The sequence below is a fragment of the Chiloscyllium plagiosum genome, chromosome 34 (genome assembly GCF_004010195.1).
Source record: "Chiloscyllium plagiosum isolate BGI_BamShark_2017 chromosome 34, ASM401019v2, whole genome shotgun sequence".
Lineage (NCBI taxonomy): Eukaryota > Metazoa > Chordata > Chondrichthyes > Orectolobiformes > Hemiscylliidae > Chiloscyllium > Chiloscyllium plagiosum.
In genome coordinates, this window is record NC_057743.1 from 29265207 (window position 1) to 29271206 (window position 6000).

Genomic DNA, 6000 nt, shown 5'->3' on the forward strand with positions numbered 1-6000 from the left:
TTCTAATGCCAATGTATGTTAAACCCCTTTATATACTAGCTCTGCACTGTGGCATACCCAGAGAAGACCAGAAATTGGATCAGGTAGCCCGAGCAAGTGTCATGCACACTGCAACTGTACTATGCACAGTTCTGTCCTTCTTCACTTATGGGTGAAAAAGTGTTTGAACAGCTTTGTTAGCTTTATGGGACAGAATAAGTGCAAAAGCAAGAAATGATCTTGACCTGGAAGATTTAGATTTCATGTGGGCGGAGATAACAAAATAAAAACAAGGGAAAAATGAGACTGGTGGGACTTGTATTTGGGCAGTTTCCTTGAACAGTATGTTGTGGATCCAACTAGACATCAGATTACTTTTGTAATGACAGAGGTGAACCCCTCTTGATATTTAAACATACCCAGAAAAGCTCACCTTGCCTCATAATCTGTTAAAATAGGAGTAACTGAGAACTCCCAATTCCACTTTTTAAAGAAAGTAATTTTTTTAACTCTAAAAGTGACCACTAAACAACAACTATTCATAACTCGGAGCCCCCTTTCTCTTATCTCCTTGCTATCTCCCTCCAACTCTACAACAATATGCTGTTCTGATAAGACACTTATTAAAATGACATCAATTTAATTTCAAACCCACACAGCCGCTGTCATCTCTTGTGTCTTTCTTCTTCTGGCTGATGATCTCCCTGAGTAGTCTTCTTTCTTTTTATTGTGAGTATGTTTCACATAAAAAGATACCGTGATAGAGTGTGTTTTCTAATTTCTGCTTTGACGGCAGTTGCTCGCTTTCCAATTTTCAAAATGTCTGCATTTTTATACCTCCAACATCAGATCATCTCGTCAGTTCGATGTTGGCAAAACAATAAATTCAAACTCGATTGGGTTTTAGTTTCCTGGGGCATAATTTAAACTGATTGGTTAAATTAGAATGGTCGTCAAAACAGCAAGCAAAACCCAGGCATCCATTTCACAGCCAAATGTTACATACTTCCAATTTTCCAGTACACTCTGGGACTGCCATCTAGTCATATATACAGGTGCTTGTAATCTCTCAGTTCAGAACAGCATTCACTCTCTCAAAGGTACAGGACATGCCTTCAACTTCATAACACGTTGGATCTGGTATTGTTACATGAGGCAAATGATCTGAGTAAAAGATCCCATGGCAGTGAGCATAATGTGGTAGAATTTAGCATTCAGTTTGAGATTGAGAAACGTGTCAGAAAGAAGACTGCCAAACTTAAATAGGGCTAATTATAAAAAGAATGAGTCACAGTTGACTGGAGTGGATTGGGAGAAGAGTTCTTCAGCAGAAAATATGGCTGTTAAACAATAGTAGTTGTTTAAGAAAATAATTCACGACTCACAACAAAATACAAGATAGATTCAAGGAACAGCTACGCAGAATCATGGTTAACGAAGGAAATGAAGGTAAGTATCAACTTGAAAGAAAGAAAAAGACTGGTGGCAAATCAGAGGTTCGGGAAAGTATTAAAGAACCAACAAAAAAATGATTGAAAGAAACAGGAAGAAAATAAACTGAGGGTAAAACTTCCAAGAAACATAAAACCATAAGAGCTTCATTTTTTTAAAAACGAAAAAAGATAGAGGCCAGAGTGAATACAGTTCCCTGAAAGAATGAGGCTGGGAAAGTAATAATGGGAAATCTGGAAGCAGTGAATAGATTGATATATATATTAAAAAATTGTCTTCAAGGTAGAGGACGGTAATGACATTTGAGAAGTATTCAGACAGAATAAATGGGGAGGAAACAAATATAAAACTTATCACAGGAGAACATGTACTCAGGCAACTAATGGGCTAAAGGCAGATGGAGGAAGCAGGGCAAGCAATATGCACAAAGCAAATGTACACAAAAGGTAACATGGTAGCAACCAGCTGATCCATTTTGAGATGTCAGTCAGATAAAAACATTGATACTTCCTTTGCTCTTTTACAGCTTGTTCCAAAGAATCCTTCACATCCACTCAATTAGGCAGGAGGGGCTTCAGTTTAACACCAAATCCAAAAGATGGCAACTCTTGACGTTGCACCACCTCCTCAAAGAATTCATAAATCTTTCGATACTGGGGAAACCAAGTCTTATGAGCAAAGTAGTGTGAAATGGAAGAGTGAGGTAGAAGATCAGCCATGACCTTACTGAATGAGTGAGTAGGCTGTCAGGAGCTAAATAGCTTGCTCCTACTCATGATGATTCTTAACTCAAAGATACATTGGAATACTCCCACTTTCTTGAGTGCAGCTCCAACACTCCAATAAGCTTGACACCATTTAGGACATACACAGCCAGTTTGATTAACATTCCTACTTACAACCCTTATCATTTGGGGTGGCATGGTGGCTCAGTGGTTAGCAGTGCAGCCTCACAGCGCCAGGGACCCGGGTTCAATTCCTGCCTCGGGTGACTGTGTGGAATTTGCATATTCTCCCCAGGTCTGCGCGGGTTTCCTCTGGGTTCTGTGGTTTCTTCCCACAGTCCAAAAGGTGTGCACACCAGGTGCATTGGCCATGCCAGATTGCCCATAGTGTTAGGTGCATTAATCAGGAGGTAAATATAGGGTAGGGGAATGGGGCTGGGTGAGTTACTTTTGGAGGGTCAGTATGGACGTGCTGGGCTGAAGGGCCTGTTTCCATACTGTAGGGAATCTAATCTAATTTACACAATCATCATTGGTACACTTCAGCAATTAGCTCTGGTCCCTTCAGCAGCACCTCCCTAAAATGTGGCCTTTATGATGTACAAGCACAAATTAGAGCAGATGCATGGGAATACCACCACTTGCAAGTTCCTACCCAAACCTCACACCAGCTGGAACTTGGGAATTTGTTTTCTTGTAGCCATCAAGAAAAACCTGTGGAACATGCTAACTTTGAGTACATTTATACTGCACAATATAGACTGCAATGGTTCAAGGCACTAGCTCACAATCACCTTTTCAGGTAATTCAGGATACAGTGGTCCAGAAGGAACAAGCAAGGTTAGCTACTCACCAAAGGCAAGGGTTTGGCAGAGTATTAAATGAGGACTTTACCTCTGTAGAAATTAGTAAAAACAGTGGTGATAAATGGCCCAGTTGAAAATGTGGATGTGAGCAGTACACTCAAAGGTGCTGAAAAGACTGACAGCACTCCAGGTACAGAAGATGCACCAGATGAGATGCATTCCAGAATGCTGACAGGAGTAAGACAGCAAATTGTGGAACCGTTGACAGATTTTCCAGACCCTTCTAAACACAGGATCAGTTCTAGGTTACTGGAGGATTGCAAATTTGATGTTATTATTTAAGAAAGGGCAAAGGAAAACCCAGCAAACTATAAATCGGTTAGCTTGACATCAATAGTGGAAAAGCTGGAAGCACATATCGACACATTTTAAAAGGCTTCAATTTTCTTCCATAAAATCGATTCTTGACATTGATCTTTATCCAGGTTTCTGAAGTGTACAAGGACAAGGATGGAGTGCAGCATCATGAGATTTTTCTCTTGTTTCAAGCTGGAGTTTTGTTTTTAGGACATTCTTCATCTTCACAAAGATCCTCCCATCTATCACCCTTTTTCTGCTAAAATTTTGTATCTCAGCTACCATGTTCCGTTGTTATTTGTCCTAAAATAGGGAAACTGATGTACTTGCTCCATTAAGATACCAACCATTTCACTCTAGTTTCTTCTACTATATTCCAACCACCACTGATTGAGTATGAGCACCAAAAAGACACAATCCACATTCTAAACGTCTTGATTTTATTTTATTAATAGTGTTTTTGAAGTAGTTTTCTGATTCTGCCCTATATCCTCAGTAAATTACAACTTAGGTATAATCATAGTTTCAATTTATTCCTACCATTCAATGACCATTTAATACTCTGAATATTTGTTCTGTGCACACAGATTAAATAACTTTGGTGACAGTACAAAGCCTCATAGAACACATGAAGCAATCCAATTGTCCTCCTCCTTTAACCCGATGCTCACTATATTTGGCCCTATTATACCCTCTGGACAAACTTCATCTTTATTCATGTCACATTTTAGCAACACACCCACTAACTTTCGGTTATGAGCAGAGAATCATATAGATGTACAGCATGGAAACAGACACTTCAGTCCAAACCGTCCATGCCGACCAGATATCCCAACCCGTTCTAGTCCCATCTGCCAGCACCCGGCCCATATCCCTCCAAACCCTTCCTATTCATATACCCATCCAAATGCCTCTTAAATGTTGCAATTGTACCAGCCTCCACCACATCCACTGGCAGCTCATTCCATACACGTACCACCCTCTGCGTGAAAAAGCTGCCCCTTCGGTCTCTTTCCCTGCTCACCCTAAACCTATGCCCTCTAGTTCTGGACTCCCCGACCCCAGGGAAAAGACTTTGTCTATTTACCCTATCCATGCCCCTCAATTTTGTAAGCCTCTATAAAGTCACCCCTCAGTCTCCGACACTCCAGGGGAAATAGCCCTAGCCTGTTCAGCCTCTCCCTGCAGCTCAGACCCTCCAACCCTGGCAACATGGCTGAACAGGCTGGGGCTGTTTTCCCTGGAGTGTTGGAGACTGAGGGGTGAATGCTTTGCATAATCTGAAGCACATGCAAGTATTCCTGACTTGGGGATGCCGGTGTTGGACTGGAGTGTACAAAGTTAAAAATCACACAACACCAGCTTCCAATTAAGCCTGTTGGGATTTTTAACTTTGCAAGTATTCCTGTTTACTTCTTAATACTTATCAAAAGATTGTTCTTCTATTAAGTATCCTAAACAGGGAAGAACATTTTCTAAGATTGCAAAAGGATCTTGATCAAATGGATTAATGGGCTGAAAAATGGCAGATGGAGTTCAAGTTGGATAAATGTATGGTATTGCACTTTGGTACAACAAATACGGGTAGGACTTATACAATTAATGGAAGGACTTTGGGTAGTGTTGTAGAACAGAGGGACCCTAGGGGTGCAGGCACATAATCCTTTGAAGTTTGCATCACATATAGATCGGGTGGTTAAAGAGACATTTAGCATGCTTGCCTTCTTTGCTCAGTCCTTTAAGGATAGAAATTGGGAAGTCATGTTGAGGTTGTACAGGTTGGCAAGGCCTCTTCTGGAATACTCTATCTAGTTCTGGTCGCCCAGTTAAAGGAAAGATATTATTAAGCTGGAGTGGTGTTTTAAAAAATTCTCAAGGTCAGGTTCGTAGGAGAGTAGTCTGACACAGAACAAACGACCAAGATACTCTATCTAGTTCTGGTCGCCCAGTTAAAGGAAAGATATTATTAAGCTGGAGTGGGTTCAGAAGAGATTTACCAGAATGTTGCCTTGCAATGTTATCAGCATTGCTCCTTTTACATTTCTTGATCCAAAGTTTGACCAACATGCTCTGATGTTCATTCACCAATCTTAGCTTTGAATGAGCAACTTCAATTCACTGCATCAGTTTATTTAAACTGGACCATAATGCTTCAGAACATCACTGTAAAAGTATTTTCTGCTCAGTGGTCATGTTGGCATACACTTATGAGACAATCTTTCCTTTGAGCTTAACCATGATCACCCTTTCAGATTGGCCAGTCACTTCGAACTTCTCTTGTCTCATATTTACTAGAATTCTGATTCCATTCCCACATTTCTCATCTTCCAAGAACTAAATCACTTAATTCCTTTTCATCTATCCAGGGTCTAACTAACTGACTTCTGCAACTCCTCAGATTCAAAAATAGTATCCATCCATTACCTGAATGCAGATATAAAGACTTCCCTTCTGGTATGAAGCAATTCTATTCAACATTCTTAATCTCAGGAAGTTAGCTCTCTCATTAAATATAACAGAGCATGCAATTTCATCTCTCATGACTCTAAGACAGAAGAGCAGAATGAGGCCATTTGGCCCATAAAGTTTGCTCTGCTATTTCAATGATCTGATAACCCTCAGCTCCACTTTCCTTATTTAATCGCCATAACCCTAGATTCTCTTAATGAAGTAAAATCTGC